Source organism: Hyla sarda, chromosome 2 (assembly GCF_029499605.1).
Source record: "Hyla sarda isolate aHylSar1 chromosome 2, aHylSar1.hap1, whole genome shotgun sequence".
Lineage (NCBI taxonomy): Eukaryota > Metazoa > Chordata > Amphibia > Anura > Hylidae > Hyla > Hyla sarda.
Window position 1 is genome coordinate 220720446 of NC_079190.1, and position 20501 is coordinate 220740946.

A 20501-nucleotide genomic window follows, 5' to 3' on the forward strand; every position below is an offset into this window, starting at 1 on the left:
GTATTAGTCCAGTGATGCAGATGCAAATCATAAAATGTTGCAGTATCTTGTAATACCTTTTTTATTGGACTAACAGCATTTTATAGAGACAAGCTTTCGGGATTCCTCCCTTTATCAAGTCCAAAGCAAATCTAAGCTCACAAGGAGAAGACACAGGTTACATCTCACAAATATGCGGGGGTTAAGACAATAGATGTGGAGAATTCACACTAAGATGGGCCATAAATTGTCCTGTTATGGGAACATAGACTGAATAGATAAGGATGAGAAAAAGGGGGAGGGGAGGGGGGAGCAGGGGAGAGACTGGAAATTAAGCAGGACATAATGAGATGTAAAAGAGAATCCAGTACAGGTTATAAGAAATTTTGATGAAGCTTGTCTCTATGTAACCTGTGTCTTCTGCTTGTGAGCTTAGATTTGCTTTGGACTTGATAAAGGGAGGAATCCCGAAAGCTTGTCTCTATAAAATGATGTTAGTCCAATAAAAAGGTATTACATGATACTGCAACATTTTATGATTTGCATCTTAATTGTTCATGAAACATGTCAAACAAATGAAACTAAAGTCTATTTCTTTAATTGCATATGTTTTTTACATCACAAAGAGAAAAAAAATTACAGATCACTTAAATTATTATCATTCAATGTGGAAGAAAAAATGACCACTTCTGTTAGGCTGGGTTCCCATTACGTTTTGTCCCATACGGGAGCGCATACGACAGGGGGGAGCTAAAACCTTGCACTCCCGTATGCCTTCGTATGCGCTCCCGTATGTAATTCATGTCAATGAGCCGACCGGAGTGAAACGTTCGGTCCGGTCGGCTCATTTTTGCGCCGTATGCGCTTTTACGACCGGACCTCAAACCGTGGTTGACCACAGTTTTAGGTCCGGGGGAAAAGCGCATACGGTGCAAAAATGAGCCGACCAGACCGAACGTTTCACTCCGGCCGGCTCATTGAAATGAATGACATACGGGAGCGCATACGAAGGCATACGGGAGCGCGAGGTTTTAGCTCCCCCCTGCCGTATGCGCTCCCGTATGGGACAAAACGTAATGGGAACCCAGCCTAACATTGGCCCAGATTTATCAATCTGTCTAAAACCAAAACTGCCTGGCTTTCCCCATAACAACCAATCACACTCAGATTTCATTTTACAAGAACTTAAGATATAACCCTTTAAATGCCATGATCATAGTGACTGCGACATTTAAATGGCAAAATGACTACTGCTGCAGGGTGTAGGCTGCCTGATCGTTACCTCTGCAGCGCGATCGCTGGGTGCCGATGGGTTTTTAGAGCTGGCAAAGGGCTTACTAATATCTGCCATAGTAGACCTGCTTGTACAGGCTGTCTCAGGCACACTGTACTAGCAGAGCGCAAATTTAACTGGCCAATGCTATAGTTGCTTATAAAAATCTTCTAGGAGGACATAAAACTGGAAAAAAAAATTCCTTTTTTTTAAACAGAAAAAAAAATACAAATCATCCCTTTTTCACATTTTACAAATAAAATGTAGCAAAAAAAATATTAAGTAACATTACTGATCCTGCCACTGTGAATGGCGTAATCAAATATCACAAAATAAATCATAAAAATCAATCAAAAAGTGCAAATAATTAGACCACATTGCAAACGATTCACTTACTTTCTCTTGTAACTCTAGCATGGTTTCCTATTTGCAGTTACAACACACATGAACGAAATACATTTTATATATATATATATATATATATATATATATATATATATATATATATATATATATTGTGTTCACAGATAAACAGGTTCTGACACTGGCACGTGTGATATACCAGAATTTAGACCACTAAATCTATTCAGGGTGGGCCAAAAATGCCAATATTCTAATGCAGTCAAGCACTTATTTAGTCTCTAGAGCAATGTTTCCCATCCAGTGTGCCTCCAGCTGTTGCAAAATTGCCTTTGGCTGTCCGTGCATGCTAGGAGTTGTAGTTTTGAAACAGCTGGAGGCACCCTGTTTGGGAAATTATGCTCTAGAGCACCCAGTTACAGCCTCCCCTACAGAATACATTTTTATTCCTCTACAAGGAAACAGACATTCTCCATAACAAAATATAAAGAAGTCAACAAATCAGTAAAAGTAGAAGATTTCCAGCTCTCAGACTACAAGTTATAAACAGATCTCAGTGTCACAGCATTAAAAGGGTTATCCAGGAAAAAAAAACTTATATATATATATATATATATATATATATATATATCTCAACTGGCTCCAGAAAGTTAAAGTAGTCCAGTGGTGATTCAGTGGTGAGCAACTTATCCCCTATCCTAAGGATAGGGGATAAGTTGCAGATCGTGGGGGGTCCGACCGCTGGGGCCCCCTGCGATCTCCTGTACGGAGCCCCGACAGCCCGCGGGAAGGGGGCGTGTCGACCTCCGCACGAGGCGGCGGCCGACACGCCCCCTCAATACAACTCTATGGCAGAGCCGAAGCGCTGCCTTCGGCAATCTCCGGCTCTGCCATAGAGATGTATTGAGGGGGCGTGTCGGCCGCCGCCTCGTGCGGGGGTCGACACCCGCTATCTCGGCGGAGAGCCGGGGCCCCGTACAGAGAGATCGCAGGGGGCCCCAGCGGTCGGACCCCCCGCGATCTCAAACTTATCCCCTATCCTTAGGATAGGGGATACGTTTTTCACCACTGGACTACCCCTTTAAACAGATTTGTGAATTACTTATATTAAAAAATCTTAATCATTTCAGTACTAATGAGCTTCTGAAGTTGAGTTGTTCTTTTCTGTCTAAGTGCTCTCTGATGACACCTGTCTCAGGAATTGTCCAGATTAGAAGCAAATCCCCATAGCAAACCTCTTCTACTCTGTGCAGTTCCCAAAGACAAGCAGAGATGTCAGCAGAGAGCACTGTTGTCAGACAGAAAAGAACTCAACTTCTGCAGCTGATAATTATTGGAAGGATTAAGATTTTTTTTAATAGAAGTAATATAAAAATCTGTTTAACTTTCTGGAGCTAGCTGATACATTTTGCACAGTTATACATTTCCTGAAATTTCTAATTGCAATAAAAAAATTGCAACTTTTCTACACACAATAAAAATCTAAACCATGTCTTGGCTGGTGTATATTTGCAACTTTTTGGAGGTCGCAGTTTATAATTCCCTGAGCTGCGACCATGCTATACTACGTTCAAGTTGTTTTCTTGAATGAGTGTAAATGCATTGCGCAAAAGAAGCAATGTAAGGGTAGGTCCCACATAGCGCATCATGTGTCCTGCGTGTCTGTTTGTAGCAGCAATCCGCCACTACACGGACACACAGGGATCTGCGAGGATGTAGTAAAGCGCATGCACAGTTTACTCACAGACATTGAGGCCGCTCTCGGCCTAGCTCAGAGAACAGGTGGAGCGACCGCGATGTCTTTGCGTAAACTGAGCATGTGCGCGTGACTTGCAGATTCTTGTGTTTCTGCTAGTAGCGGCAGATTGCTCCTGCGAGTAGACAACGCAGGACACACAGGCACAGAAGGGGGCAGTCATCAGCGCATCCGCAGCATCAAGATGAAGACTAATAGGAAAGCAGTTGGAATTCGGTACTACTAAAATCAGACTAAAAATTTGGCCCTGTTGTAGCGTCAGACTCTGTTCACATTGACATTTATAAAAGAAAGCACAATAGGGCCATTCACATACATCCTACAATTTATACCCTGATACAGCCCTGACCACACATATCCTATAATCTGACCCCTGGCACAGCCTTGTTATCACACATCCTATAATCTGACCCATGGTATAGCCCTGCCCACACACATCCTATAAAATGACCCCTGCCATAGCCCCATTTAAACACATCCTATAATCTGACCACTGTTAACATGCACCCTATAATTTAAACTCTGTTCACACATACATCCTATTATCTGACCCCTGGCACAGCTCCATTGACACATATCCTATAACCTGATCCCTGGTACAGCCCTGTCCCCACACATACTATACTCTGCCCTCTGACACAGTCCGTTAACACGCACCCTATAATCTGACCTCTGTTCACACGCACCCTATAATCTGACCTCTGTTCACACGCACCCTATAATCTGACCTCTGTTCACACGTACCCTATAATCTGACCTCTGTTCACACGCACCCTATAATCTGACCTCTGTTCACACTCACCCTATAATCTGACCTCTGTTCACACGTACCCTATAATCTGACCTCTGTTCACACGCACCCTATAATCTGACCTCTGTTCACACGCACCCTATAATCTGACCTCTGTTCACACGTACCCTATAATCTGACCTCTGTTCACACGCACCCTATAATCTGATCCCCCATACAGCCCTATTCACACACATCTGACCCCTGGAAAAGCACTGTTAAAACATATCCTATAATCTGACCGCTGGCACAGCCCTGCCCACACACATCCTATAATCTGAGCCCTGGCACATCCCCATTCACACATATCCTATAATTTGACCCCTGGAACAGCCCTGCACACACATATCCTATAATCTGACCCCTGGAACAGCTCTGCCCCCATATATCCTATAATCTGACCCCTGGAACAGCTCTGCCCTCACATATCCTATAATATGACCCCCTGGCACAGCCCTGCCCCCACATATCCTATAAACTGACCCCCTGGCACAGCCCTGCCCACATATATCCTATAATCTGACCCCTGGAACAGCTCTGCCCACATATATCCTATAATCTGACCCCCTGGCACAGCCCTGCCCCCACATATCCTATAATCTGACCCCCTGGTACAGCCCTGTCCACGCATATCCTATAATCTGACCCTTGGCACAGCCCTGCCCACACATATCCTATAATCTGACCCATGGCACAGCCCTGCCCACATATATCCTATAATCTGACCCCCTGGTACAGCCCTGCCCACGCATATCCTATAATCTGACCCCCTGGTACAGCCCTGCCCGCACATATCCTATAATCTGACCCTTGGCACAGCCCTGCCCACACATATCCTATAATCTGACCCCAGGCACAGCCCTGCCCACATATATCCTATAATCTGACCCCCTGGTACAGCCCTGCCCACGCATATCCTATAATATGACCCTTGCCACAGCCCTGCCCACACATATGCTATGATTTTACCCCAGGCACAGCCCTGAACGCACATATCCTATAATCTGACCTTTGGCACAGCCTTGCCCGCACATATACTATAATCTGACCCCTGGCACAGCCCTGCCCGGACATATCCTATAATCTGACCCTTGGCACAGCCCTTCCCACACATATCCTATAATCTGACCCCTGGCACAGCTCTGCCCACACACATCCTATAATCTGATCCCTGGTACAGCCCTACCCCCACATATCCTATAATCTGAGCCCTGGCACAGCCCTGCCCACACATATCCTATAATCTGAGCCCTGGCACAGCCCTGCCCACACATATCCTATAATCTGACCCTCTGGCACAGCCCTGCCCACACATATCCTATAATCTGACCCCTGGAACAGCCCTGCCCACACATATCCTATAATCTGACCCCTGGAACAGCCCTGCCCACATATATCCTATAATCTGACCCCTGGAACAGCCCTGCCCACATATATCCTATAATCTGACCATTGGAACAGCCCTGCCCACATATATTTTATAATCTGACCCCTGGAACAGCTCTGCCCACATATATCCTATAATCTGACCCCTGGAACAGCTCTGCCCACATATATCCTATAATCTGACCCCCTGGCACAGCCCTGCCCCCACATATCCTATAATCTGACCCCCTGGTACAGCCCTGTCCACGCATATCCTATAATCTGACCCCTGGAACAGCTCTGCCCACATATATCCTATAATCTGACCCCCTGGCACAGCCCTGCCCACATATATCCTATAATCTGACCCCCTGGTACAGCCCTGCCCACGCATATCCTATAATCTGACCCCCTGGTACAGCCCTGCCCACACATATCCTATAATCTGACCTTTGGCACAGCCTTGCCCGCACATATACTATAATCTGACCCCTGGCACAGCCCTGCCCGGACATATCCTATAATCTGACCCTTGGCACAGCCCTTCCCACACATATCCTATAATCTGACCCCTGGCACAGCTCTGCCCACACACATCCTATAATCTGATCCCTGGTACAGCCCTACCCCCACATATCCTATAATCTGAGCCCTGGCACAGCCCTGCCCACACATATCCTATAATCTGAGCCCTGGCACAGCCCTGCCCACACATATCCTATAATCTGACCCTCTGGCACAGCCCTGCCCACACATATCCTATAATCTGACCCCTGGAACAGCCCTGCCCACACATATCCTATAATCTGACCCCTGGAACAGCCCTGCCCACATATATCCTATAATCTGACCCCTGGAACAGCCCTGCCCACATATATCCTATAATCTGACCATTGGAACAGCCCTGCCCACATATATTTTATAATCTGACCCCTGGAACAGCTCTGCCCACATATATCCTATAATCTGACCCCTGGAACAGCTCTGCCCACATATATCCTATAATCTGACCCCCTGGCACAGCCCTGCCCCCACATATCCTATAATCTGACCCCCTGGTACAGCCCTGTCCACGCATATCCTATAATCTGACCCCTGGAACAGCTCTGCCCACATATATCCTATAATCTGACCCCCTGGCACAGCCCTGCCCACATATATCCTATAATCTGACCCCCTGGTACAGCCCTGCCCACGCATATCCTATAATCTGACCCCCTGGTACAGCCCTGCCCACACATATCCTATAATCTGACCCTTGGCACAGCCCTGCCCACACATATCCTATAATCTGACCCCTGGCACAGCCCTGCCCACATATATCCTATAATCTGACCCCTGGTACAGCCCTGCCCACGCATATCCTATAATCTGACCCCCTTGTACAGCTCTGCCCACACATATCCTATAATATGACCCTTGGCACAGCCCTGCCCACACATATGCTATGATCTTACCCCAGGCACAGCCCTGAACGCACATATCCTATAATCTGACCCCTGGCACAGCCTTGCCCGCACATATACTATAATCTGACCCTTGGCACAGCCCTGCCCGGACATATCCTATAATCTGACCCTTGGCACAGCCCTGCCCACACATATGCTATGATCTTACCCCAGGCACAGCCCTGCCCACACACATCCTATAATCTGATCCCTGGTACAGCCCTGCCCACACATATCCTATAATCTGAGCCCTGGCACAGCTCTGCCCACACATATCCTATAATCTGACCCCTGGCACAGCCCTGCCAACTCACATCCTATAATCTGACCCCTGGAACAGCCCTGCCCACATATATCCTATAATCTGACCCCTGGAACAGCCCTGCCCACATATATCCTATAATCTGACCCCTGGAACAGCCCTGCCCACATATATTTTATAATCTGACCCCTGGAACAGCTCTGCCCACATATATCCTATAATCTGACCCCTGGAATAGCTCTGCCCACATATATCCTATAATCTGACCCCCTGGCACAGCCCTGCCCCCACATATCCTATAATCTGACCCCCTGGTACAGCCCTGCCCACGCATATCCTATAATCTGACCCCCTGGCACAGCCCTGCCCATGTATATCCTATAATCTGACCCCCTGGTACAGCCCTGCCCACGCATATCCTATAATCTGACCCCCTGGTACAGCCTTGTCCACACATATCCTATAATATGACCCTTGGCACAGCCCTGCCCACACATATGCTATGATTTTACCCCAGGCACAGCCCTGCTCACACATATCCCATAATCTGACCCCTGGCACAGCTCTGTCCACACATCCTATAATCTGATCCCTGGTACAGCACTGCCCACACATATCCTGGCACAGCCCTGCCCACACATATCCTATAATCTGACCCCAGGCACAGCTCTGCCCACACATATCCTATAATCTGACCCTTGGCACAGCTCTGCCCACACATATGCTATGATTTTACCCCAGGCACAGCCCTGCCCGCACATATCCTATAATCTGACCCCTGGCACAGCCCCATTCACACATATCCTATAATCTGACCCCTGGCACAGCCCTGCCCACACACATCCTATCCTCTGACCCCTGGTACAGCCCTGCCCACACATTTCCTATAATCTGACCCCTGGAACAGCCCTGCCCACACACATCCTATAATCTGACCCCTGGCACAGCTCTGCCCACACATATCCTATAATCTGACCCCTGGCACAGCCCTGCCAACACATATCCTATAATCTGACCCCTGGCACAGCCTTGTCCACACACATCCTATAATCTGACCCCTGGCACTGCTCTGCCCACACATCCTATAATCTGATCCCTGGCAAAGCCCTGCCCACACATATCCTATAATGACCCCTGGCACAGCCCTGCCCACACACATCCTATCATCTGACCCCTGGCACAGCCCTGCCCACACATTTACTATAATCTGACCCCTGGAACAGCCCTGCCCACACACATCCTATAATCTGACGCCTGGCACAGCCCTGCCCACACATATCCTATAATCTGACCCCGGGCACAGCCCTGCCAACACATATCCTATAATCTGACCCCTGGCACAGCCTTGTCCACACACATCCTATAATCTGACCCTTGGCACTGCTCTGCTCACACATCCTATAATCTGATCCCTGGCACAACCCTGCCCACACATATCCTAAAATCTGAGCCCTGGAACAGCCCTGCCCACACATATCCTATAATCTGACCCCTGGAACAGCTCTGCCCACATATATCCTATAATCTGACCCCCTGGCACAGCCCTGCCCGCACATATCCTATAATCTGACCCCTGGCACAGCCCTGCCCGCACATATCCTATAATCTGACCCTTGGCACAGCCCTGCCCACACACATCCTATAATCTGAGCCCAGGCACTGCTCTGCCCACACATATCCTATAATCTGATCCCTGGAACAGCCCTGCCCACACATATTCTATAATCTGACCCCTGGCACACCCCCGTTCACACATATCCTATAATCTGACCCCTGGAACAGCCCTGCCCACACACATCCTATAATCTGACCCCTGGCACAGCTCTGCCCACACATATCCTATAATCTGACCCCTGGCACAGCCCTGCCAACACACATCCTATCATCTGACCCCTGGCACAGCCTTGTCCACACACATCCTATAATCTGACCCCTGGTACAGCCCTGCCCACACATATCCTATAATCTGACCCCTGGAACAGCCCTGCCCACATATATCCTATAATCTGACCCCTGGCACAGCCCTGCCCCCACATATCCTATAATTTGACCCCTGGCACAGCCCTGCCCACACACATCCTATCATCTGACCCCTGGTACAGCCCTGCCCACACATATCCTATAATCTGACCCCTAGCACAGCCCTGCCCACACATATCCTATAATCTGACCCCTGGAACAGCCCTGCCCACACATATCCTATAATCTGACCCCTGGCACAGCCCTGCCCGCACATATCCTATAATCTGACTCCTGGCACAGCCCTGCCCACACATATCCTATAATATTACCCCTGGCACAGCCCTGCCCACACATCCTATAATCTGACCCCTGGCACAGCCCTGCCCACACATATCCTATAATCTGACCCCTTGCACAGCCCTGCCCACACATATCCTATAATCTGAGCCCTGGCACAGCCCTGCCCACACATATCCTATAATCTTACCCCTGGCACAGCCCTGCCCACACATCCTATAATCTGACCCCTGGTACAGCCCCGTTCACACATATCCTATAATCTGACCCCCTGGCACAGCCCTGCCCACACACATCCTATAATTTGACCCCTGGCACAGCCCTGCCCACACATATCCTATAATCTGAACCCTGGCACAGCCCTGCCCACATATATCCTATAATCTGACCCCGGGCACAGCCCTGCCAACACATATCCTATAATCTGACCCCTGGCACAGCCTTGTCCACACACATCCTATAATCTGACCCCTGGCACTGCTCTGCCCACACATCCTATAGTCTGATCCCTGGCACAACCCTGCCCACACACATCCTAAAATCTGAGCCCTGGAACAGCCCTGCCCACACATATCCTATAATGACCCCTGGCACAGCCCTGCCCACACACATCCTATCATCTGACCCCTGGCACAGCCCTGCCCACACATTTCCTATAATCTGACCCCTGGAACAGCCCTGCCCACACACATCCTATAATCTGACCCCTGGCACAGCCCTGCCCACACATATCCTATAATCTGACCCCGGGCACAGCCCTGCCAACACATATCCTATAATCTGACCCCTGACACAGCCTTGTCCACACACATCCTATAATCTGACCCTTGGCACTGCTCTGCCCACACATCCTCTAATCTGATCCCTGGCACAACCCTGCCCACACATATCCTAAAATCTGAGCCCTGGAACTGCCCTGCCCACACATATCCTATAATCTGACCCCTGGAACAGCTCTGCCCACATATATCCTATAATCTGACCCCCTGGCACAGCCCTGCCCGCACATATCCTATAATCTGACCCCTGGCACAGCCCTGCCCGCACATATACTATAATCTGACCCTTGGCACAGCCCTGCCCACACACATCCTATAATCTGAGCCCAGGCACTGCTCTGCCCACACATATCCTATAATCTGATCCATAGAACAGCCCTGCCCACACATATTCTATAATCTGACCCCTGGCACACCCCCGTTCACACATATCCTATAATCTGACCCCTGGAACAGCCCTGCCCACACACATCCTATAATCTGACCCCTGGCACAGCTCTGCCCACACACATCCTATAATCTGAGCCCAGGCACTGCTCTGCCCACACACATCCTATCATCTGACCCCTGGCACAGCCTTGTCCACACACATCCTATAATCTGACCCCTGGTACAGCCCTGCCCACACATATCCTATAATCTGACCCCTGGAACAGCCCTGCCCACATATATCCTATAATCTGACCCTTGGCACAGCCCTGCCCACACACATCCTATAATCTGAGCCCAGGCACTGCTCTGCCCACACATATCCTATAATCTGATCCATAGAACAGCCCTGCCCACACATATTCTATAATCTGACCCCTGGCACACCCCCGTTCACACATATCCTATAATCTGACCCCTGGAACAGCCCTGCCCACACACATCCTATAATCTGACCCCTGGCACAGCTCTGCCCACACATATCCTAAAATCTGACCCCTGGCACAGCCCTGCCAACACACATCCTATCATCTGACCCCTGGCACAGCCTTGTCCACACACATCCTATAATCTGACCCCTGGTACAGCCCTGCCCACACATATCCTATAATCTGACCCCTGGAATAGCCCTGCCCACATATATCCTATAATCTGAACCCTGGCACAGCCCTGCCCACATATATCCTATAATCTGACCCCTGGCAGAGCCCTGCCCACACATATCCTATAATCTGACCCCTGGCAGAGCCCCGCCCACACATATCCTACAATCTGACCCCTGGAACAGCCCCGCCCACACATATCCTACAATCTGACCCCTGGCACAGCCCCGTTCACACATATCATATAATCTGACTCCTGGAACAGCTCTGCCCACATATCCTATAATCTGACCCCTGGCATAGCCCTGCCCACACATATCCTATAATCTGACCCCTGGCACAGCCCTGCCCACACATCCTATAATCTGACCCCTGGCACAGCCCTGCCCACACATATCCTATAATCTGACCCCTGGCATAGCCCTGCCCACACATATCCTATAATCTGACCCCTTGCAGAGCCCTGCCCACACATATCCTATAATCTGACTCCTGGAACAGCTCTGCCCACATATCCTATAATCTGACCCCTGGCATAGCCCTGCCCACACATATCCTATAATCTGACCCCTGGCACAGCCCTGCCCACACATCCTATAATCTGACCCCTGGCAGAGCCCTGCCCACACATATCCTATAATCTGACCCCTGGCAGAGCCCCGCCCACACATATCCTACAATCTGACCCCTGGCACAGCCCCGCCCACACATATGCTACAATCTGACCCCTGGCACAGCCCCGTTCACACATATCATATAATCTGACCCCTGGCACAGCCCTGCCCACACATATCCTATAATCTGACCCCTGGCATAGCCCTGCCCACACATATCCTATAATCTGACCCCTGGCAGAGCCCTGACCACACATATTTTATAATCTGACCCCTGGCAGAGCCCTGCCCACACATATCCTATAATCTGACTCCTGGAACAGCTCTGCCCACATATCCTATAATCTGACCCCTGGCACAGCCCCGTTCACACATATACCAGTCCACAGTGACACCAGAGTCACGTGCCGCCGGTGTGATGGATGAGGCACAAAGTTTGGATTTCGTTTCCCTTACCAGGAGAGGTGCCAGCACTGGTGGGTGAGATCCTCCCCGGCAGCCTCCAGCTCGGTGGCGGGAGCGGGCTGTGGTGCGGTGCAGCCGGTAATTCGTCCCCGAGCAGCGGCCGACTCCCCCCAATCCGCAGTGCAAATAGCGGCGGACGTGAGCGGTGTGAGCCCCCCGTAGTCCTGTCTGCAGAGAGGCTTGTGGAGCAGTGGGGGCAGAGCTGTGCCCACCCCCTCCCAGGATAAACCCCCTTTTTGTGTGTGCCTGGGTATATGTGTGTGGAGCAGGAGTCCCTTTGTTCTATAATCCCAGTAAGATTGAAAGCCATTCGCCCCGTCTCTAATCCCAGCCCTGCTCAACAACAACATCTATTGGCTGTAATTTACATACAGGATTAACAAACCAGCTTCAAGGAGGAAAGAGGAAAGAGCCAGAGAAGACAGAAAGAAGAAAGGGGATAGGTGGAGGCAGATTGTACTGCTGTCTCCATTACTGTCAGGAACCTGCACCAGGGGGGCACCTGCGGGCACACTGTTTATGCCGAGCTTCCCAGGCACTCAGGGCTGGGGCTGGCACACTGCTGGGTACATGGAGGGGGTGCTTCCAGATTACAGATTAGTGGGCAGGGTTATACTGCAGCCACCACACCACAGTCTGCAGATCATCTCTGCTCCTGTACCCGGGGCTAGGATTATATTGTCACCCATGACACTGCCCATCTCTTAACCCTTTCCACAGCTAACAACTTTAGTCATTCTTACTCTTCACTGTGACAATGAATATCAGAAACTAATGTATCTAGATTCTAGAGTATAAGAAGGAAAAGGGAAACATTGAATTTGGTTCAAATTTCTACAAATGTATTGCATAATAATATAAAAATAATAAAATATTTACCGTATTTTTCGTCCTATAAGACGCACCCAATTTTTAGGGGCCAAATCTAAAAAAATAAAGATTTTGAACCCAATAGTGGTCTTCAACCTGCGGACCTTCAGATGTTGCAAAACTACAACTCCCAGCATGGCCGGACAGCCGTTGGCTGTCCGGCCATGCTGGGAGTTGTAGTTTTGCAACATCTGGAGGTCCGCAGATTGAAGACCACTGCATAGGAGGTAATACTCACGTGTCCCTGCCGCTCCGGACCCGTCACCGCTGCCCTGGATGTCGCTCCATCGCTGTCGCCGTGTCCCCGTCGCTCTGCTGCCGGCCTGCTGCTGAACGTCTCTGCTGCCGGCCGGGTATCCTTGCTCTCCGTCGCCGCCATCACGTTGTTACGCACGCTGACGCACGTACGCGACGACGTGATGACGAGGAAGGAGAGCACCGGCCATACAGGGGATCTCTGAACGGAGAAGACACCGAGGAGGCAGGTAAGGTCCCTCCCTGTGTCCTGTAAGCGCTAACCTGGCTATTCAGTCGGGCTGTTCGGGACCGCCACGGTGAAATCGCAGCGGTCCCGAACAGCCCGACTGAACAGCCGGGTTAGTGTCACTTTCCCTTCAGACGCGGCGGTCAGCTTTGATCGCCACATCTGAAGGGTTAATACAGGGCATCACCGCGATCGGTGATGTCCTGTATTAGCCGCGGGTCCCGGCCGTTGATGGCCGCAGGGACCGCCGCGATAGGGGTGTATTCGCCGTACAAGACGCACCGACTTTTTCCCCCCAGTTTTGGGGAAGAAAAAGTGCGTCTTATACGGCGAAAAATACGGTACATTTCTGACACCTCATGACTGCCTGTGCCAAATCCATCCTAAATAAAATGGAAAAACAAAAAACACAGAAAATGCACTCTAAGTATACAATGGTAACAGACATGCACACTGCGCTATAAGCACAACGCCATCTTGCACTTAGCACCCCAAGGTGCGTACATATGCATGTGTGAATAATCTGAAGCAGCCCACGTCCCACCGTAACGGACGGTATGTCAGAGCAGAAGATGGGTCCCTCTGGAATCCACGGTTGTGGCAGAAGAACCACAGGAGTCCTCAGAAGAAATCAGACTTGTGGTTTGGCACTGGCCAACTGGAATATTCTAAAAGCAAAGATCTAACAAATTGAAAAATAATAAAGGTTTATTATTAGACATGAGCGAATTTCTGAAAAATTTGATTTGACCGATTCGCCAAATTTTCTGAAAAAATTTGCTTCGGACTGAATTTATTCGTGGCGAATCGCTAATAAAAACGGCTATGTCTGGCCTACAGAGAGGCTCAATAGGGGTGTAGAACACTTTGCCTTGTCCTAACAAGCATAGGGAGTGTGCTGTGTTAGGGAAATACTACTGTTATTCAGTATGACATGCAGATTACAGGCATCGCTATTAGAATCACTGCCGCAGAGCGTCTGGTTGTGACAGATTTTTTAATGTCATTTTTATTTAATTTAATTTGAATTTATTTACATTTTTTGATTACCCATTCTGGTGAGCATCGAGCTGGCGGTCCTCCGTGACTGAATGACACAGCCTGGAGCTGGCGGCAGCATGAGGAGACCATATAGTGGCTGAATGACAAAGCCCTGAGTTGGCGGCAGCATGAGGAGACCATATAGTGGCTGAATGACAAAACCCTGAGTTGGCGGCAGCATGAGGAGACCATAGGGCCTCGCAATCCCTAAGATTAAAAGATGAATTTTCAAATTTAAATTGAAGATTTATGGTAGCTAATGCTACCATGAAAATGTTTTGGTAATGTCCCAGGCCCAGCAGCATCAGTAAACCATATAGTGGCTGAATGACACAGCCTGGAGTTGGCAGCAGCATGAGGAGACAATAGGGCTTCACAATCCCTAAGATTAACCCCTTAAGGACCGGGCCAATTTTCACTGTAGGACCAGAGCGTTTTTTGCACATCTGACCACTGTCACTAATAACTCTGGGATGCTTTTACCTTTCATTCTAATTCCGAGAATGTTTTTTCGTGACATATTCTACTTTATGTCAGTGGTAAAATTTTGTCGATACTTGCATCATTTCTTGGTGAAAAATTCCCAAATTTGATGAAAAAATTGAAAATTTTGCATTTTTCTAACTTTGAAGCTCTCTGCTTGTAAGGAAAATAGACATTCCAAATAAATTATACTTTGATTCACAAATACAATATGTCTACTTTATGTTTGCATCATAAAATTAACGTGTTTTTACTTTTGGAAGACATCAGAGGGCTTCAAAGTTCAGCAGCAATTTTCCAATTTTTCACAAAATTTTCAAAATCGGAATTTTTCATGGACTAGTTCAGGTTTGAAGTGAATTTGAAGGGTTTTCCTATTAGAAATACCCACAAATGACCCCATTATAAAAACCCTTTAGGTGTTTCACAGGAATAACAGCAAAATAAAGGAGAAAATTCTAAATCTTCATTTTATACACGCGCATGTTATGGTAGACCCAGTTTTTTTTATTTTTACAAGAGGTAAAAGGAGAAAAATCCTCTCATAATGTGTAACCCAATTTCTCTCGCGTAAGGAAATACCTCATATGTGAATGTCAAGTGTTCGGCGGGCACTGTAGAGTTTTTCTGAAATGGTTTTTGGGGGGCATGTCACATTTAGGAAGCCCCTATGGTGCCAGAACAGCAGAAAACCCCCCACATGGCATACCATTTTGGAAACTAAACCCCTCAAGGCACGTAACAAGGGGTACAGTGAGCCTTAACACCCCACAGGTGTTTGATGATTTTTCGTTAAAGTCGGATGTGTAAATTAAAAAAATAAATTTTCACTAAAGTGCATTTTTCCCCCCCAAATTTACCATTTTTATAAAGGGTAATGGGAGAAAATGCCCCCCCAAATTTGTAACCCCATCTTTTCTGAGTATGGAAACACCCCATGTTAGGACGTAAAATGGCAAAGGAATGAAGAGAGTCCAGCTCACCTCCCGTGTCGTGCTATGCACGGACCGGTGCCCGGCCAGGCGCCCCGGATACTAGAAATGAAGAAGGAGTCCAGCACTGCAGTGAAGGCAGCTTTATTGTGTGAGGAGCAAGCATTAAAAGCACACTAGTCAGACATGTTTCAAGCGCGAACGCTCTTCCTCGGTGACATCAGTTTGAGCACAGGTGAGCCATTATATACCCAATTCAAAGGGTGGGGCAAGGTGAAACAACGCCCATGTACCTGACATCACACTGATAGACAGGGATCGAGGTATACAGGTAAAATGCACATGCAGGATACAAAATACAAAAGAAGTATATATATAAAAGTGTATCAAAATACATAAATAAAATGTATAATACCACATACCAAAAAGGCTAAAAACTAACAAAGGGTAACAGGACTAACAGGACAAAATATGGGAAATTAATAATGAAACAACAGTTCCCGTCGGATATTTAACCCTGTGGGACTGCGTGTTCCTAAAGTGAACTGCCAGAAAGCTTCTCTGTCAGCTAATTTTTTCCTGATACATCCTCCTCTAATGTTAGATTTAACAAGTTCAATAGCATAGATGGTAAAGCCACTCGTATTACCATGATGCACAGTTTGAAAGTGAGCAGATGCAGCTGATCTGTGTCTGCTCGATGTAGTGGTACTGTCATTCAAATGCTCTAACGCTCTGGTTTTTAACTTTCTGGTTGTGTAACCCACATACTTAAGTTGACAGAGTGAGCATTCTATGATGTACACCACATTGGTATAATTACAATTAATATATGACTTTATGGAAAAAGTCCTGGTGCCGTCGGCAGAGGTGAAAGTTTTTGTGGGTTTTGCATAATTACAAGTGCGGCATATTCTCTGTCCGCACTTGAAAAAACCCTTTTGGGCTAACCAGTGTGAGTGACTGGATCTTTCACTCACCACCACACTTGGCGATAGCTGATCACCAAGTGTGGGGGCTCTTTTGGACACTACTTGGCATCCCTCACTCAGAAGGGATGATAGCGTTTCATCCCTCCTGAGGAAGTGAAGGTGTCTATTAATAATTTGTTTGATGTTATTGAAATAGGGTGAATAAGTGAGTGCCACAATGGGTTTTTTACTTTGTTTTGTTGGTGCGTGTTGTGGATTAACAAGAGCACTTCTATCCTTGTTGGCTACAATACCTTCAGCCCTATTTAAGGTATGATGGGAATAACCCCTATTAGACAACCTATTCTTTAAATCCTCGGCCTGAGATTTGTATGTGGTCATATCGGAGCAATTTCTCTTGAGTCTAGTGAACTCCCCTACTGGTATGGATCTGGTGGTGTGTAATGGATGATTGCTGTCAGCTCTGAGGACAGTGTTACCGGAGATGAGCTTGCGGTGAGTTGAGGTGGAAATTTGACTTGATGAGTTGGTGGTGAAGGTTAAATCCAAAAATGCCATGGTCTGTGAATCAAACTGGTATGTAAATTTAAGATTATATGGATTATCATTCAGATATGCAGCAAACAGTGGTACGGTCGCGGCGTCCCCCTTCCAAATGAGGAGGAGGTCGTCAATGAAGCGACCGTACCACTGTATGCTGTTGGCAAATGGATTATCAGTAGTGAAGATGTAATTAGACTCCCAAAAGGACATAGTCAAATTAGCCAGGGATGGTGAGTGTTTGGCTCCCATGGAAACACCACTAGTCTGTACGTAGAATGTTCTATCAAATATGAAATAGTTGCGGGACATGAGGAACCAGATGACCATTTTGATAAATTCTTTAAGATCTGAAGAATATTGGCTGTGGATATTAAGGTGGAATTCAAGAGCAGTCATGGCAACTACCCAAGGTATATTAGTGTACAGAAACACTACATCACAGGAGAGCCAATATGCGCCTGATGTCCACTGTACATTTTCCATGGCCCTCAAAACGTCCCTAGAATCCCTGAGATATCCCGGAACACGTTGTACCAGAGGTTGCAGTAGTAAATCAACCCAATTGGACAGTCGCTCCAACAAGGACCCACTGCTGGAAACAATGGGCCTCATGGGTGGAGGGATCGTCCCTTTATGGGTTTTGGGCAGGGCATACATAACCGGAATTACTGGTTCGTTCACAAAGAGATAATCTCTATCCCTCCCAGTGATGACCCCCAGTGCAACACCTTCATCTAGTAATTTGGATAGCTCAAGTTGAAATTTCATGGTGGGATCAGCAGTAAGTTTTTGGTATGTGGTGTGATCCCGCAACAGGGTATTGATTCCCTCAACATACATATCCTTATTCATAACCGTTACCAAACCCCCTTTGTCAGACATCCTGATGATAATATCATCATAAGTGGTTAATTCTTGTAGAGCGGTACGCTCCTTACGAGTAAGGTTGTCTGACCTGGGGGGAGTGGCAGAAGCGGTGTTACCAAGGGAGATGAGATCCTCCTCTACCGCGGCCTGGAACAGATCCATACCGTCAGTGCGGGAGGACAGGGGGTAAAATGAGGGATTTTTGTTGACATGCATGAAATTTTTGGATACAACCTCAACATTATGAGCATTCAGCTCAGTGAGTTGACTCAAAGTAATCTGGTCAGGAAATGATTGTCCCTGAAATTCATTATTAGCATGCATATGGGAATGAGAATCAACTATGTCAATAGAGTCCTCACTGAAAAAATGTTTTCTGACAGTGAGGTTGCGTACAAAACGATTTATTTCACAAAGGGTGCCAAACACATTAAGTCCATTGACCGGTGAAAAATTCAACCCCCTGGCAAGTAATGAGATTTGATTCGGGGAGAGAACTCTGCTAGACAGGTTCATCACCGCTAGTTCCTCCGAGCCTGACTGCGAAGGCGTGGAGGATCTTTTTCGATGTTTCCTGCCCCCCCTCCTCCTCCTGGGTTTTTTGTCTTACGTAAAATGCTCTGCGGGCAAACTACAATGCTCGGAAGAGAAGGAGTCACATTTGGCTTTTTGAAAGCAAATTTTGCTGAAATGGTTTGTGGGGGGCATGTCGCATTTAGGAAGCCCCTATGGTGCCAGCAGAGGAAAAAAAAAAAAACGTGGCATACTATTTTGGAAACTACACCCCTCAAGGAACGTAACAAGGGGTACAGTGAGCCTTAACACTTCACAGGTATTTCACGACTTTTTGTTAAAGTTGGATGTGTAAATTAAAAAGAAATGTTTTTCACTAAAATGCTGGTTTTTCCCCAAATTTTACATTTTTACAAGGGGTAATAGGAGAAAATTACCCCCAAAATTTGTAACCCGCTTTCTTCTGAGTATGGAAATACCCCATGCTCAGAAGAGGAGGAGCGCAATTGTGCGTTTACAAAGCCCCCCCGTGGTGCCAGAACAGTGGACCCCCCCACATGTGACCCCATTATGGAAACTACACCCCTAACAGAATTTAATAAGGGGTGCAGTGAGTATTTACACTCCAGATCTTTGGAACAGTGGGCTGAGCAAATGCAAAATTACATTTTTCATTTTCACGGACCACTGTTCCAGAAAAGTGTCAGACACTTGTGGGGCGTAAATGCTCACTGCACCCCTTATTACATTACGTGAGGGGTGTAGTTTGCAAAATGGGGTCACATGTGGGAAGGGTCCATTGTTCTGGCACTATAGGGGCTTTGTAAACACACGTGGCCTTCAATTCCGGACAAATTTTCTCTTCAAAATCCCAATGGTGCTCCTTCTCTTCTGAGCATTGTAGTTCGCCCTCAGAGCACTTTACATCCACATATGGGGTATTGATATACTCAGAAGAAATGGAGTTACAAATTTTGGGTGGCTTTTTTCCTATTTTCCCTTGTGAAAATGAAAAATTTTGGGTAACACCAGCATTTTAGTGAAATTTTTTTTATTTTTTAACTTTAATGAAAATTTGTCAAACACCTGTGGGGTGTTAAGGCTCACTATACCCCTTGTTACATTCCGTGAGGGGTGTAGTTTCCAAAATGGGGTCAATGGGGTATTTATGTTTTTTGCGTTTATGTCAGAACCGCTGTAAAATCAGCCACCCCTGTGCAAATAATCAATTTAGGCCTCAAATGTACATAGTGCGCTCTCACTCCTGAGCCTTGTTGTGCGTCCGCAGAGCATTTTAAGCCCTGAACGGAGAAGACACCGAGGAGGCAGGTAAGGTCCCTCCCTGTGTCCTGTAAGCGCTAACCTGGCTATTCAGTCGGGCTGTTCGGGACCGCCACGGTGAAATCGCAGCGGTCCCGAACAGCCCGACTGAACAGCCGGGTTAGTGTCACTTTC

General features: G+C 47.5%; 1 protein-coding gene across 4 annotated transcripts in view; it reads right to left on the bottom strand.

Annotated features, from left to right (window-relative positions):
* GTF2IRD1 (GTF2I repeat domain containing 1) overlaps positions 1–20501 on the bottom strand; it is a 228391-nt gene that overhangs the window by 147995 nt on the left and 59895 nt on the right. For 2 of the 4 annotated variants that reach the window (XM_056556432.1, XM_056556429.1), the window contains exon 1: positions 12373–13188. The exons of 1 other annotated variant lie outside the window; for it this stretch is intronic. The gene's annotated coding sequence lies outside the window, so the exon portion shown is untranslated. Of the gene's footprint in view, positions 1–12372; positions 13190–20501 lie in introns of those variants that run through there. One more of the 4 variants, XM_056556431.1, reaches the window with a different exon arrangement.